The sequence below is a fragment of the Coccinella septempunctata genome, chromosome 1, assembly GCF_907165205.1.
Source record: "Coccinella septempunctata chromosome 1, icCocSept1.1, whole genome shotgun sequence".
In the NCBI taxonomy this organism is placed as follows: domain Eukaryota; kingdom Metazoa; phylum Arthropoda; class Insecta; order Coleoptera; family Coccinellidae; genus Coccinella; species Coccinella septempunctata.
The window spans coordinates 28,368,639-28,384,713 of record NC_058189.1 but is presented as its reverse complement, the minus strand read 5'-3'; the positions used below and the strand labels follow the sequence as shown (position 1 = coordinate 28,384,713).

At 32.2% G+C, this 16,075-nt stretch overlaps 1 protein-coding gene across 4 annotated transcripts in view; it reads right to left on the bottom strand.

Annotated features, from left to right (window-relative positions):
- The window catches only part of LOC123307906 (cap-specific mRNA (nucleoside-2'-O-)-methyltransferase 1), a 245,095-nt gene that overhangs the window by 68,977 nt on the left and 160,043 nt on the right, over positions 1-16,075 (bottom strand). The window lies entirely within an intron of this gene.

Genomic DNA, 16,075 nt, shown 5'->3' with positions numbered 1-16,075 from the left:
TTTATAGGCTTGTCCTCTACTGGAAACAATTATGTAATAAATAAATATAATGGAAGAAGTAAAGCAGCAAGACTAAAAGCTTATATGTCATTCGGAAGCAATCTAAATGGGGTATTTTTTGTTGAAAAGAAAACATATCCATAATTAATAATTTTTCATTGATAAAACCATTAGAAAAATAGGTTTAATTTTGTTCAATTCAGAATCGTGATATTCATCCCATCCCCTTACCAAACCCGCAATAAGAAATTTTTTCGTACACACGAATTCTCATCATGAAGCAGATTTATTGCTGTTTCCAGATATGTGGTCAAATTCAATTAGGCTACAAGATAACTGTAGTGTGATTGATACCATTAGAAAAACTTGGAATATTTCGTGAAATCAAAAAATGTTATATTAAAGAATAACCGATAACATTTCGATGTTGTGTTATATGACATTTTTCGTTCCAAATCACTTGTATGATCCCATCATGAAGTTTGGCTCTTTTAAAAGTGGGCATGCGACACGCTGCATAAACAAATAATCAATTAGATTTCAACCTTGACAGTCGAAAATTAATTTTTCACCAGTATTCAATTGTAAAGCGCAGTATACTAGAGTTTCCTCTCCACATGCAGTATGTAGAATGTTTAGAACTTGGAGATAATAGGAACATAGGAACTACCCCTGCTTTTTTTCATCGAGGAATCATCTCCCTTAGTTCTTCGCATTTGTATAATATTAACTTTCCACAAAATATTTCTCCTGTCATGCCACAGGGCATAAAAATCGGAGAAAAACAGTTTCAAAGTAAGGAATGGCCTGGACAATACCTATCCAATTAAATGAATTGGTCCAGGAGGCCCAACTGGGAACCATGACCTTATAGATTACCAGATCTGAACCTTCTATACAATTCTTTGTGGGTAAAATTGAAGGAGGTTTATGAGGAGAATATCCAGACGACGAGAAACCAATTGAATGATGAATTTTTGTGATCTATTAAGAAACAATGGCAAAATGGATCGGAAGGCTTCATCTCATCGGAGAATTCAACGTGACAGATGTGTACAAACAAACGGTTCTCATTTCGCAAAACTTTCAAAATAATATTGACGGAATTAGAACGTCAGTAATCAATTTTTTCATTTTTGTTTGTGTTATTTCATTTCAGTTTTTCACATTAATGAATGATTGTACCTATCGAGCAAAGCTATTGCGATTACTCTGGTCGTTTTAGTTTGTTATGGAATATTTCAAATCTCATACCTATTCATTGACGGGAAATTTATAGGAATGAATTAGATTTTTCTGTTTCTTATTTTAATTTGGAAAATACATTAGAGGAGGAATTCTGGGCTTGGCACGAACTTCTCTTGTCTAACTCTGGAATATTAAAATAATTCATATTTCTCTCTCTAGATCTCAATTTTTGTCAACAGTGTTTCAATAAATTTTGTTGATTTTTGTCTCATTTTTATGATAGTTGGAGTACTTGCACGAATTTCAGGAACCCCCTTGTAGATTTCAGAAGGAAGCTAAAAATTAATTTTTCATATTTTATTACAATCATTTAATGTATACAGGCCTCTCGAGGTTATGTTATTAATGGATCAAAATTTGAGAAGAAACTGTTAAAAAGGAATTCGCTTCATGAGAATATTGAGACAATACAAACTCACACATATATGAATTTCGACTACTTTTTCGCGTCATTTTATACATCGAAATTGTCGGCTCCAGTCCCGTCAAACTGGCAACAGCGCCGGGATCGTGAACGTTGGCCATATTTACCGCTGGAGTATATGTGGGATTGTAAAGTTGGTGCAATGTCTCGGGTTTGGAAAATATTATCGATTATGCTACTTTTTTAAATGAAGGAATTCTTTTCCCCTCTAAGTGTGCCTAAGGAGTTATAATTCTCATTAACGTTATTTCATCATATATACTCGAAGAAAACATTCGGATCATGTGGGTCTCAGGTCGCCTTAGAAACGTATCGGGACTGGAAACGTCTATTGGACAAATATATATATATATATATATATATATATATATATATATATATATATATATATATGTTTCAGGGAATAGAGGCTCACTTTTGATAGGAAAAAAATGTGGTACTCTTTTTTCTAAACATATGTTTATAGTTCAAAAAGGCTCTTACCTCAGACTATATATATATATATATATATATATATATATATATATATATATATATATATATATATATATAATATATTTCTATATATAAAATTTTTCTTGTGCTATATTTTATATATTTTAGGTGCTCTAAACCCAAGAAAATTGCACCTAAAATATATATATATATATATATATATATATAGAAGTAGTAATTTATGGTCGTTTTTAAATTTAGTGAGGGAGGGAATAAGGGATCTCGACCAATATGAAAGTTGTTTATTTAATTCTCTTTATTCATTCGCCAAGCTTTCGGTATCTAATTTGCACCTTCCTCAGGGTTCCTACAAGAAATATACTCTCAAATAGACTTCTATAGAATATAACATGGTCACAATTATTTTTGACTCTGATTTTACTCACTGAATTTTGAGAAAGTTCATTCATGTATTGTAAAATCCTGTCCGATGGCACAGAAAGGAACAGAACACAAATCACATCTTAGATTACAACTCCCAACACCATCACTCACAAAAGAAGAGCACAGCCATTGGATACATAGACAGAGCGTTAAAACTTACATCACCGACACTCCGGAAGAAAACATTAATAGAAGTGAGGGAACTCTTGATCAAAAACCACTACCCTGAAACATTCATAAAAAAACTCATAAAACAAAGGACACACCGACTCTACAACACACAATATTACAAAGAAACCAACAACGGAGACCACAGTGCGAATACAATTACCATTTATACAGGGACTGTCGCAGAAGATGAACAATATAATTAAACCGTACAACCGTGAAATAGTATATAGGCCATGTAATCAAATCAGTAGTGTGTTTAGCAAATTGAAAGCACCAACACCCAAAACCAAAAAATCACAAGTCGTGTATAGTATACCATGCAAGGACTGTGACAAACAGTACGTAGGACAGACTTCACAAAGACTAAAAGACAGACTAAACGCACATAAATACACGAAGAACGCTACCACAGCTCTTAATAAACATAAAAACACAAGCAAACATGAGTTCAATTACGAAGACACAAAAATTTTGGGAATCGAACCTCAACAAAAACGTAGAGAAATATTAGAAATGATCCTTATCTCGCCCTATTTTTATGACGATTGTTGGGAAATTTGAACAAGAAGAAGATTGTGAAAAAAATTGTAAATAATTCAGACGAATTTCGTTAATGAGGTTTCAAACTTATAGTCCATTTTTTTCCACTTGTGTCCTAAGTATTTTTCTGCCAGTTGTTATCGAAATGAGCCATTTCATAAAATCGTTAAAGATATTATAAATAATGAGAAAAATTCGTCAATCTTAAGTTTCCATTTTCATTCCCAGTGCTTCAAAACCACTTTCCAATAGGTCAGAAGGTATTTAATCACTATGAGAAGCCTGCTTGTTTGAATGTAGGCAGCTGTTTCCTCTATTTTCTGTCTTCGGGATCATTTGAATAAGCTTTTTGACTTTCGAAAGTCAATGAAGTCCATTTCTTCCAAAATTTTGACTCGTGTGGTAGGATTGTGCTATAATTTGTACCTGAAAAATTTGGTTCTGCCTATATCGCACAGTATTTTTCAAATGCAGTTTGTATTTATTTTCTTAAGTTCATCTGAACTTTAGGAATAATAGCTCTAACAGTATTTTGAGTCTTAAATACTGTCCTCTCATTGGATTTGCTACATGTTAGTTGGAAGCCGACGATGCTAATATATATATATATATATATATATATATATATATATATATATATATATATATATATATATATATATATATATATATATATATATATATATATATATATATATATATATATATATATATTTACATCTCCGAACATTATGGCTTCAGACCATAGACCAACCATTATGGCGTCACCTAGAAAGAGACGACCTATGTCGGTTTTGATTCGTGTATATTCAACCAAAACGACCAATTATACTCCCTGTCTACGAAGAATAGCGTACGATGAAAAATGAATATACGAATTTTCAACATCTGGCGTATGTTATGGCTTCAGCATAAGTTCATAACATTGTGGCGTCAAATATACGCTTTTTGTACAAAAAGATAACATAACGGACTCATGTAAATGGCGTTTAATTCCCTCACAGCGTTGCCAGAGAGATTGCTATTCCGACAATTATGAGGTAGATTTTACAGCTTCGTTTCCAGTTCGAATTGAATATTCACGTGTCTATAGTCTATCCAAATCCGAGAGGCCAGCGTAAACAAACTGACTAACGCGTGATCTTATTTAAGGTACTCCTCTTATTGGTCAAAGCTTCAGGAACGCCATGTTTGCAGGTGGGAGTAATGCAGTACCGCATTACGTTTGATTCATTGATTGTATGCGAATTGTTGTGCAGAACTGCAGAGATCATTCATTGCTTTTTCTTTCGTAAATTGGTTTATAGTTGTAGCAAGTTATTCAAGTTACAAGCATTTAAGATAATGTCAAGTACTGATACTGCTGAGGAATCGCGTGTTGACTTAAGTCCTCCAAAAAAGAGACGTCTGAAACGACACTTCAGTGCCGAGATAAAAGATATGATTTTGAATACTTATAAAATTGAGATTATTCAAAATGCAGGAATGTGTTTAAAGGACGTAGAACTCCGAGTTGCTGAGAGACTTGGCATTGGAGCTCGAAGTGTTAGGAGAATTATTTCCGAATAAATAAATTCCGGTGTTCTATCACAGCCGGCAACAAATCAAAATCGGACCACCAAATGGGAGTCCTTATCAGATTTCGATAAAAATGTAATACGGCGAAAAGTTCACGAGTTTTTCTTCAGAAATGAACACCCGACTATAGAGAAAGTATAAAAAATAGTTAATGAAGACTCGAACTTGCCAAATTTTAAGAAGAGTACCTTCTCTATAATATTGAAAAAACTTAATTTCAAATATGGACGTCGCCAACGCAACAGTTTTTTAATGAACCGTGACGACATTAAATGTTGGAGAAGAAACTATCTCACGAAAATTAGGACCTTCCGTGATGAAAACAGGAAGATTTACTGCTTGGATGAAACTTGGGTAAATACCGGTCATACTAAATCCAAAGTGTGGACCGATGAAACAGTTACATCTTCTCGGCAAGCGTTACTTGCTGGATTATCTACTGGATTAAAAATCCGTCTGGGAAGGTCTTGAATTTTGAGTTTAACCCTTTGGTTTCATAAAGCTTGATCAGAGAATCAACGATCGAGTGACGGATGAACGTCAATTAGTTTTCAGTCGATAAGTTGGTCATAAGCATTCTGAATATCATTCTTTCACCAAATACTTATCTATACACGCCCATTTGATGATTCTCAACTGCTACTCCTCCAATATATTCGGAAATATGAAAGTTTCAATGATTTCCTTCGGGAAATCGAATGCCAAATCGTTGATCGAGCAATCAAAGTTTTGTGAAACTTGATGTAAGTACCTTTTTGGTGGAAAACAATTTCAACATTCTTTTTCAAATGAAGTGAATATATTTTTCCAGGCAAAGGGCAAAGAATTATAGTGTGTCATATTGGCAGTGACACTGGTTTTTTAACTGGAGGACTCTGGACTTTCCAATCCAAAAAAACTGGTGACTACCATGAAGAAATGGATGGTCAGTCCTTCGAAAAGTGGTCGAGGGTATAGTTCCTAAATTGGAGGAAAATTCTATAGTAGTTTTAGATAATGCTCCTTACCATTCAAGGAAAATGGAAAAAATTCCTAATTCACAATTCAGAAAGAGTGATATCCAACAATGGTTGAGGGAGAAAAATATTGATTTCACCCCTGACCTCATAAAAGCGCAATAGTTGCAGATAGTCAGGCAGAACAAAGAAAACTTTGAAAAATACATTGTGGATGAAACCGCAAAGGCCCAAAATATTACTGTACTTAGATTACCGCCCTACCACTGCGAACTGAACCCTATTGAATTGATTTGGGCCGATGTCAAGAATTTTGTGGCAGATAAAAACACCACATTTAAAATGGCTGACGTCCAAAATCTTTTTCAAGAGGCTCTCTCACGGGTTACTTCCGAAAGATGGAGAAAGTGCGTGAAACATGTCAAACAAAAAGTTGAGGTAGACATGTGGAAACTGGATAATATTATGGATGATATAACACCAGTCATCGTCAACTTAGAGGAAAGTTCTGCATCTTCTGACGACACTACGGGGTAGTCACTTTTACAAAAAAAATATTGTTACACATTTATATACATAGTATTTATTAAAGTGGGAACTTTAGATTAATTGTTCATTCCTCAGACTCGTAGATAAGCATACACATTTTTCACCGGAACTGGAACACTCAAAAAGTTTTAAAATATAACGCTCTCGGAATTCAATTTATTAGTACACCTCTGCGTTATCACGTTCTTGACGCGTGATCACTTCATGCTGCAATGTTTACCGCTGGCCTCTTGGATTTGGATATACTATAGTTGAGTTCGTTATCCATCTGGTCAGGATCGCGATCTTATAAATTATAAATTATTATAAAAATGGACCAGAAAGAATCCTCTAGTACTTCAGTATAAAAATCTATGGTTACTGGAATATAGAATCGAATTTTTGAACTTTTTCTACTTTGTTATCCAAAATAATTAATTTTGTGAAAACTACTCGACCTGAAATATTCAACTGATATTTTTTCGAAAGCCGGTGCTGATCATTTTATGAAAAAATTATCTACTTAAAATACCTATAAAGTTTGCATAATACAACTATTCTGGAGTGTAAATGGAAAAAGCTGCTAGATAAATGATTTCTGAGTTTAAATTCAGTTCTGAATTAGTAGGAATATTTTCGGTATGAGATAAGCATATTTCTGCTGATTTATTTTCACAGTTTTCGTGTCGTATGTATGAATGTACCGGATATGAAAAACACTGTATGTAAAAACTCGAAAGTGCGTTTTTATGAAGATTCAAGATTAAAAAGATTTCTTTGTGGATATTCATGATTTGTCCACATCCAAAATTCGTTCTGATTTTTTCAAAGCCATAAGTTTTTGAAATATGAAGTGTGCTTTTTATTTGTGCTCGATATACTAACGGCCGTTTTCAATAAACGTACCTATATCCATTGTTTCAGCTACTGAAGATAGACACTACATCTGATTTCGTTTCTATGATCTATCTGTAGATATTTTTTAGAATGGTTACCAATGGTTACTAATCGTCAGTAAGTGAAACGATGGATAAATAGTTTTATCGAAAACGGCCGTTAGTTTCCTACAACTAGTATACGATAGTTCAATCAGAGGAAAGACCCATCTCATGGAATTTGACTGTTTCGTCTGAAAGATTTAGTGGAAAATACCTTTACTTAGCACGCTCAGAGAAAATACTGACAAAATTTTATACAGTTTTGTTTTTCAATTATAGATTTTGATATATCGCAACAGCTATCTGGTTTCGATAGTGAGTGAGTTCTATCTTTGGTTCCTTGTTTTTCAGTATTATGAGTTGAAATGTATTATTTTGAATACTAACTGAGTTTATTTATTTAATTTTGAACCACTGGTGCCGATATCGCTGCTGTTTGTTGTTTATTTTCATATGCTTTCGATACAGTTCTCTCTAAAAATTTCACACTTTCTTTATTCAAGATCGCTTATGCATAACTTAAATTTAGATCTCTTGATGAACCAACATTTTTGTTTATGAAGATTTAGTGGCTAGTAGGTACTGCTGATGACAGTCATGGAAGAAACAAACGTTTGATAACACGATCTTATAGAGGAGTTTATACCACGGGAATTCCTCGCCATTCCACTTTCGTCGAAAAGACGACCGTCTTTTTTCAATTTCACCAGGATACGAATTGTAGCCAATGGCGAGACTTTTGAAGAAATTTTTCATGTGGAATTTCATAGAAGAGATAATTCCACATCGGAAAGTTAATAACATGAATGAATATTTGTTCTTCAATAAAAAAAAATTTTTTTCCTTTTGACGAATGAAAAAAATTCTGAATTTTCTAGGTGACGAACTGATTGAAATGAATTATAATGAATACCCCATATAAATTAGCGGTTTCTGACGTGAGATATTCATTTTTTCTTTTTGAACTGACCACTAGAACGGTGTAGACCCCTCTTGAGGAGATATCAAGCTTGCATTGCGGCTGAGGAAAACAATTCGAACATCTGTTATAAACCTTATTATCTAAATGAAACATATTAAATGAATTTTATAATAGTGTCATCATCGGTCTCGCTCCCACATCGTGAATTGATTCTTCCTACCTCAGTCAAACACGAATCAAACTGGAAGAAGCCTGTTTTTTTGCAGAATATGAAATTTTCCACCATTTAAAGAATAATAATTTAGAAAATCTCATACCGTTTTTGATTTGCCAAACTCGCACAGTATGTATTTTATTTTTAGTGTCATTTTCTTCCATGCTGGACGAGCTGGCTCTAAATTTAAGGCCATAGTAGAATCATTATTCAGTATTACTCAACACGAAAAAAAATAAGAGAATTGAAGACTCTCATCAGGAGTGAAAAAACGCCACAAGTATTTCAATATGACAGAATTTTCCATTACTCTAAAAGCCTTCATTCTTATCAATTATTTATCATCAATAATATCAATATTGATCAAACTTACTATTTTTCATCAAATTAAGTGAAGAGATGTTGAAAACGGTTGACCGAGTTCTCCATATACGCTAAAAACCCTAGCTTTACCTACTATTTTTCATTACCAAATAATAATACTGATATAGAGTAAGATTAAGATTGAATATCGAATTATAATAAGGGCTTTTGGAGAATATTGATACAATCTTAACTGAAATTCGACTGTAAAAATTTTCAAATCGTTAACTTTTGATGTAATTTAGCAGATAATCGAGTTTGTGACGATATCTCAACGTTTATTCTCATGAGCTGTAAATAAAGACATCCTAAGGTTCAGAATATGTTGGTTTTTATACTGACTCAAAATTTTCATGAAAAAACACTATGTATAACCTACTTTTGTTCTGTTATCCTTGACTTCATATTATTGTTTAAATAATAAACTGAATCTTCATTTGGGATTTTTTTCAATATTTACCCACAAAATGATAATACTTTTGCAGTATGCTGATAGACTACTATGCTAATAAATAATTTTTTATCATTCGAGGTCGGGATCAAATGTGGGAAAATTATTATGTAGTTGTTTTTAATAAAACCAACTGAACCAACTAGGTATTTGTTATAATAAACTCATTTCATTGCAACATTTTTTAGGAATATCTTTCTGAGCTCTATGCTAAGGTAAAATTCTTTTACTTCGAAGGTCTTGTTACTAACTTCGACGACATTTGAACTGCAAGTTCATTATGAAATGAAAAGAACAGGTTTTTTGTTTTTTATGGAAAGTTGTTTTTTCCATCAGATTAAAATTTTTTATATGAAGCGAAAAACAATTTTCTTAATTTTGGAAATAAGTTTGCAATTCAAGCATTTAATTTTTTTTTTCAGTTAATGTGAAGAAGTTTCTGATTTTCTTCGAATCATCAGAACACCTTAAAAAATTTCTGGAAGTCATTATATTTTGGCCTATCACATGGTTTCGGCTTGAGATAGCATTTGGGCTGAATTAACATATCAGTTATTCTTCAGTATTCAACTAGAATATGCGTTTGATTGATAAAAAATTGAACCACGAATTTTCATCACTGATTAGAATATTAACATCCATATATGACGTTTTCTTTCATAGAAGCTTTGAAAGACCACAAGATGAGTACCTAACTCTGACGCGCAATAATTCTGCATCCCCAAGAGATATTCGAAATTCAACCGCTGGATGAGAATTCTCTCTATTCACTATAGATAAAAACGGCAATGAGATGTTGCCACATCTCTGAGTCCATAAAGTACAAGGTGTAGTTTACAATATACAGGACATGTATATTACAGTCACGCCCCCGGTGGAAATGTCTCAAACTAAAATATACAATATTTACCATTCTCCGACCATTAGGGCTTCACGAGAAGAAATTTTCATTTCGTAATAGTGATGTCATCTTTACAATTTAAGCAGATATCTAAATTCAAGGTTCTTCCACATCACTCAGTGCTTCGAATCACGTAAACCAGAGTCAAATCGGTAGCTTCATTGAGCGGAAAACGTGAATTACATTATGGCTTCACATATACTGAAGTCATAATTCGCCTGAAGCCACAATGAATGGTCCTTGCATGTTACATGAAGCCATAATGATAGGAGGATATATATATATATATATATATATATATATATATATATATATATATATATATATATATATATATATATATATATATATATATATATATATATATATATATATATATATATATATATATATATATATATATATATATATATATATATATATATATATATATAAGAAATGGATCACGCCTTCAACAGTAAGGCAGGTAAATAATAAACGAATTAATTCAGATGCATAACACCCGCAGATAATTAAATCAACGTATGCTACGATCTAAATCGAATCGAGCGATGGTAGTTTGTTAGTTCGATTTAGATCGTAGCATACGTTGATTTATATATATATATATATATATATATATATATATATATATATATATATACATATATATATATATATACATATATATATATATATATATATATATATATATATATATATATATATATATATATATATATATATCAATATATATATATATATATATATATTGATGTTCAGGGAATAGACTGATAATTGGTTTATTTTTATATAGTAAGACTGTGATTTTATCAGGAAAAAAAAAAATATATATATATATATATATATATATATATATATATATATATATTTTTTTTTTTTTTTTTTTTCCTGATAAAATCATATATATATATATATATATATATATATATATATATATATATATATATATATATATATATATATATACACAAATATACACAAATCGAACAAAACTGAAATAGAAGCTCTCTTCAAATGAGATAACGAGATAACAGAAAAGAATAGGAAGTATATCGATTGAAATTTATTTTGGGAGGATTTTGCATCTCTTTCATAAAAAAGTTTATGAAGAAATAGGAAGTATAGAATTCCTCTTATTATGACTTCAAATGAAAAATATAAAGAGAATATAATGGTGAAACATCACTTTTGAACTACGGAATATTCTGAAAGCCTATAACAACAGGAAGAAGGAGGAGCTGTGGAATCAATTTATGCACTGAATCAATTCATTCACTGCATGTTTAGCCCACTGCATGATTGCAAGAAAAAAATATATACGTTTATTATTATTCAAAAAAGAAATAGTGTTGAGAAATATAACCGGTTTGTCGAGTTACTAACACTGTCAGAATTCAAATCAGCAATATTCTAGAACAATTTCTTAGGTGGAAGTAATCAGTTTAAAAATTCATTTTCCGATATTCTTCCAATTAATTATTATTTTGCATGCATTCTCGGCTCTTTTCTATGTAACAGAGTATAATATATGCTCAAAAAAAATCTTCATCATCTGTAATATTTTTTCACGGGCAATCGACATTTTCACCAAAAATACTTCAATAGTCTTATCAAATCAGATACAGAAGATAACGTAAATATAACATCCAAAATATTTTATTTTCAATTTTGGATCTATACATACATTACAATGGTACAGATATAGAATGTATAGGTATCAGCCAAATCTCTTGGTAGGAGCAGTTAGGAAAACATTTTGATATTACATTAAAAAGGCTGACTGAATTTGATGCTTGCAGAAATAATTTATCCACAAAATTTGTTTTATGTTCTACCTAATTTATCAACTGAACCGACAATCTACTGAAATTGTTAAAACACAACCTGACAACACTGCAAAATTTGTGAAACTGGGTGGGAGAAAAGGAAGTCCAGCTAAACATGCATAGACATAAAGAAATCTGATGTGCATAGCTGGACGTCCAGCTATGCACAGAAATGTCCAGCCATCACCGATTGTCAAAATTTTTGGTCCAGCTATGCACGCATTGACATAATATATATATATATATATATATATATATATATATATATATATATATATATATATATATATATATATATATATATATATATATATATATATATATATATATATATATATATATATTGATGTTCAGGGAATAGACTGATAATTGGTTTATTTTTATATAGTAAGACTGTGATTTTATCAGGAAAAAAAAAAATATATATATATATATATATATATATTTATGTCTAATGGCAGTTTCGGGGACACGAAAAACTTGGTTTATTTTATCGCATACATAGCTCCGGAACAAAATATATATCTTATGTATACTGGAAATTTTTTTATATATATTATAGTTATAGAAAAATTTCGAATTTATTATGTAGCGGTAGTTTTGAGGACTACCACTATCTAGGTTCTCACTTGCGTAGGGTTGATTTTCTGAGCATACATCACTTTCTTTGATGATATATAGATTATGTATACGAAGAATTCTATAAAATATCACCTTTTTCGAAAAGTAAATTTTTTGAGAAATGGCATTTTTGGGGACAGTGCCACAGTATGGTCAAGTTAACCAAAGTATTGCTGAAACAGCAAAAACAATACAACACAATTTCGGAAAAAGTAGTTTGATTCACGTGAACATTTTTTTTATATTATACTGTAAGGGTTTTGAGTCAGAAAGAAGTATCAGTAACAACACTTGAAAGGATTGAAAATTCAACTTTTCGAACAATGTATATATGTTTTTTTTTGTTTCAAATATTCAAAGCACCATATTAATTCAATCTATATAATACTAGTAATTTATTGAAGTGGGAGAAATTGATTCGCACAATAACCAAGCGGAATACCACCAAACTTTGCTATAGGATTTGTGGGATGAACACAAGAAAATGTCATTAGGATATTTCAGAGGCAGGATGTTCAAGGGATCAACTTCCTCTCAGATAGTAAAAACCGTCATCACTAAAAAACTCTTCTTCTTCTTCTACGTGCGTTGCCCCATCGGGCTGAACTGGGGCCTAATGACTCATTGTTCATCTGCTTGTAGTTAGAGAGACTGACACCCTGAGACACGCTGACAAAAATTCCACAAGTCAACAGAGAGGAGTCCCTCGCACCATAGGAATAGTGGGTGTTGTTTCCTAGGTGTGTCATTCTTTATTCGTCAAGGTCTCTGCAGGTGAAGAGAATATGTTCTACACTGTCTACAGTTTCATTCGTGCTCCTGCACCAGCGGCACAGGAACAAGCGGTTAGTCCCATTGTTCCAGTCACCAGACTTAGCTGTTTCCTCTCCAGTGCCAGGAGTTTTTTGACCTCAGACATAGGTGATGGTCTCTCAATGAGAAGCCTCGACTGCCTGAGACCACTTCCCTTGCTCCATTCAGAGGAAAATTTCTAGCCTTCTATTAAAGGAGTTCTTGGCAGAGAGCGGGCCCCCGCTTAGTAAGTATGTCTGCCTTCTCGTTTCCCGGAAGCCTCGCGTGCGCCGGACACCAAATAACTTTCACAACGTCACATTTTTTTTCGATGAGAATTCATTTATATACAGGGTGTCCGGGGAGTAACTGTACATACTCATACCAGAAATAGAGTGGGACTATCTGATTACGGATTGACTATAAAAAATTAATTTCTGGATTTCCCTAGAAAGCTACAGGTTGATTCTCCAACTTCATGGAAATACTTAGACCATCATAAAATCCAAACTTATTGACGGATATTATTGAAACTTAGGAGGTTCTTGACACATGCTAAGGTTGAGTCAGAAAGATATCAATTATTCCATTATTCCAGGGCCGGACTCATTAATCTCCATTTAAAGTGTTCAGGGTAAAAAAAAAACACTCTGTATTTCGAATTACAAATAATTGATCACCTTTTTTGAAAGAAGCTAAATTATGCTTCAATTTTTGGTACCGCTCAAAGTTGTCACATCAACAATTATTTCTTTATGAATTTTTCAATTTGGATAAAATTCGAAAATTGCAATTTTTTACATGAACAGAACATACACATTTTGTGCAGGTCGAAAATAAATAATAAATTTTCTTAGAAAAGTCACTGAAGGTGAAGAAGACTATAATAATTTGTTGATATACTGGGTGGCCACCCCAGACGCGGATTTCACTTTGAGGGAGTAAATGAAGGTATTTTGAAAAAAAAATTGATGATGTGTATAGGGTATACAGAAGCATAGTACAAAATTATTCTTATGTATACTGGGTGTTCGACAACAATGATATAGACCAAAGTTACACTTCTTCCAGTGAAGAGAACAGCTGATGAACAGAATAATCAACTGTTGCGATATTTTAAGAAATAATGGTGATATGATTCGAAAGGCTGTATCCAATTTGAAAATTCGGCAAGAGTTCATTTCGAACCACTTTTGAAATATCGTTGACTCAGCAATTCATTCGTTCCTATTTTTATTTTTATTAGGTGCTCTTTACTGTATTTCAGTTTTTTTCATTTATTATTGTTTCGTTATTGAAGTACTTATTAAAGCTCTGAACTTTTTTGTAAATTTTCTACTAATACATTCGCATTTTATATTCAAACATGACATTTTCAGTTCTCTTCATGTTGAAAAATTCAAATTTTCGAACTTTATCCAAATTCAAAAATTCATAAAAAACTTATTCTTGATGTGACAACTTTGAGTGATACCAAGAATTGAAGCATAATTTAGCTTCTTCCTAAAAAACGAATCAATTATTTGTCATTTGAAATACAAAGTGTTTTTTTTTTTTTTGCCCTGAACACTTTAGATGAATATTAATGAGTCCGGCCCTGCAATAATGAAATAATTGATATCTTTCTGACTTGACCTTAGCATGTGTCAATAACCTCCCAAGTTTCAATAATATCCGTCAATAAGTTTGGATTTTATGATGGTCTAAGTATTTCCATGAAGTGGGAAAATCACCCTGTAGTTTTCTAGGGAAATCCAGAAATTAATTTTTTATAGTCAATCCGTAACCAGCTAGTCCAACTCTATCTCTGGTAAGAGTATGTACAGTTATTCCCCTGACACCCTGTATATGCCAGTTTAGGGTTAACTCCAAATCTTTTCGTATATTTGACTCCTTACTCCCATGCCATTTTACTCCACTTCAATTCTTGCTGAAGAAAATGCCATTATTAGCAAAATCAGATCTTAATTGAAAAATCTGAATGCAATTAGTCCCATATAACTCAATGAATAATTGAACTTTTTATCAATAAGATCTTAAAGCGGATTATAAGACTTTGCTTTAAAAAGTTTTTGATGTTGGGAAGAGTACATATCTATAGTCGCATATGTATTTTTTGTAATTAACTAATCTATATTGAATGTTAGCTTACATTGAATTAAATACCTCCGAACATATTCGTCTTCGAAGAGCCCAAGCAGTCTGAAATGGAAAGGCTCTATCGTTTTGCTCAACTATGTTCTTTTATACACCCTTTCTCTTCTGGCTTTCAGAATAAATAATTAATGAAACCGAACAACATCGATACCATGAGGCTCAAAATGACGCTGTCACACCAAATGTATTGTGTGTATATCGTTCTTCTATTTTCCTTAACATAGCAAGATTCTTCGGAAAGTGAAGTCCACTGGATTCAAATCCATCACAAATACGCCGTGGTTACCTTACTGGGCATAATTCAAATTGATTCAAAAAAGGGTGTTGGCGATGGCTTTATAAATGTCTTTTTGGCGCATTTATTTATATTCCTTGGACTCGCCATAAACTTGTATTTGTCATTGTACTCATACAGGGTCGGGACGATTTCAGACCATTTTGGAAGTGATGGAATTTTATGGGTCTTGGTGAGACTAAATAGCTCTGTTACTTGTCCTGAATTTTTCCCGATAGCTGCCTATATAAAGGTTGTCTATGATTCTCTATAAGTGGAATAGTAGAAA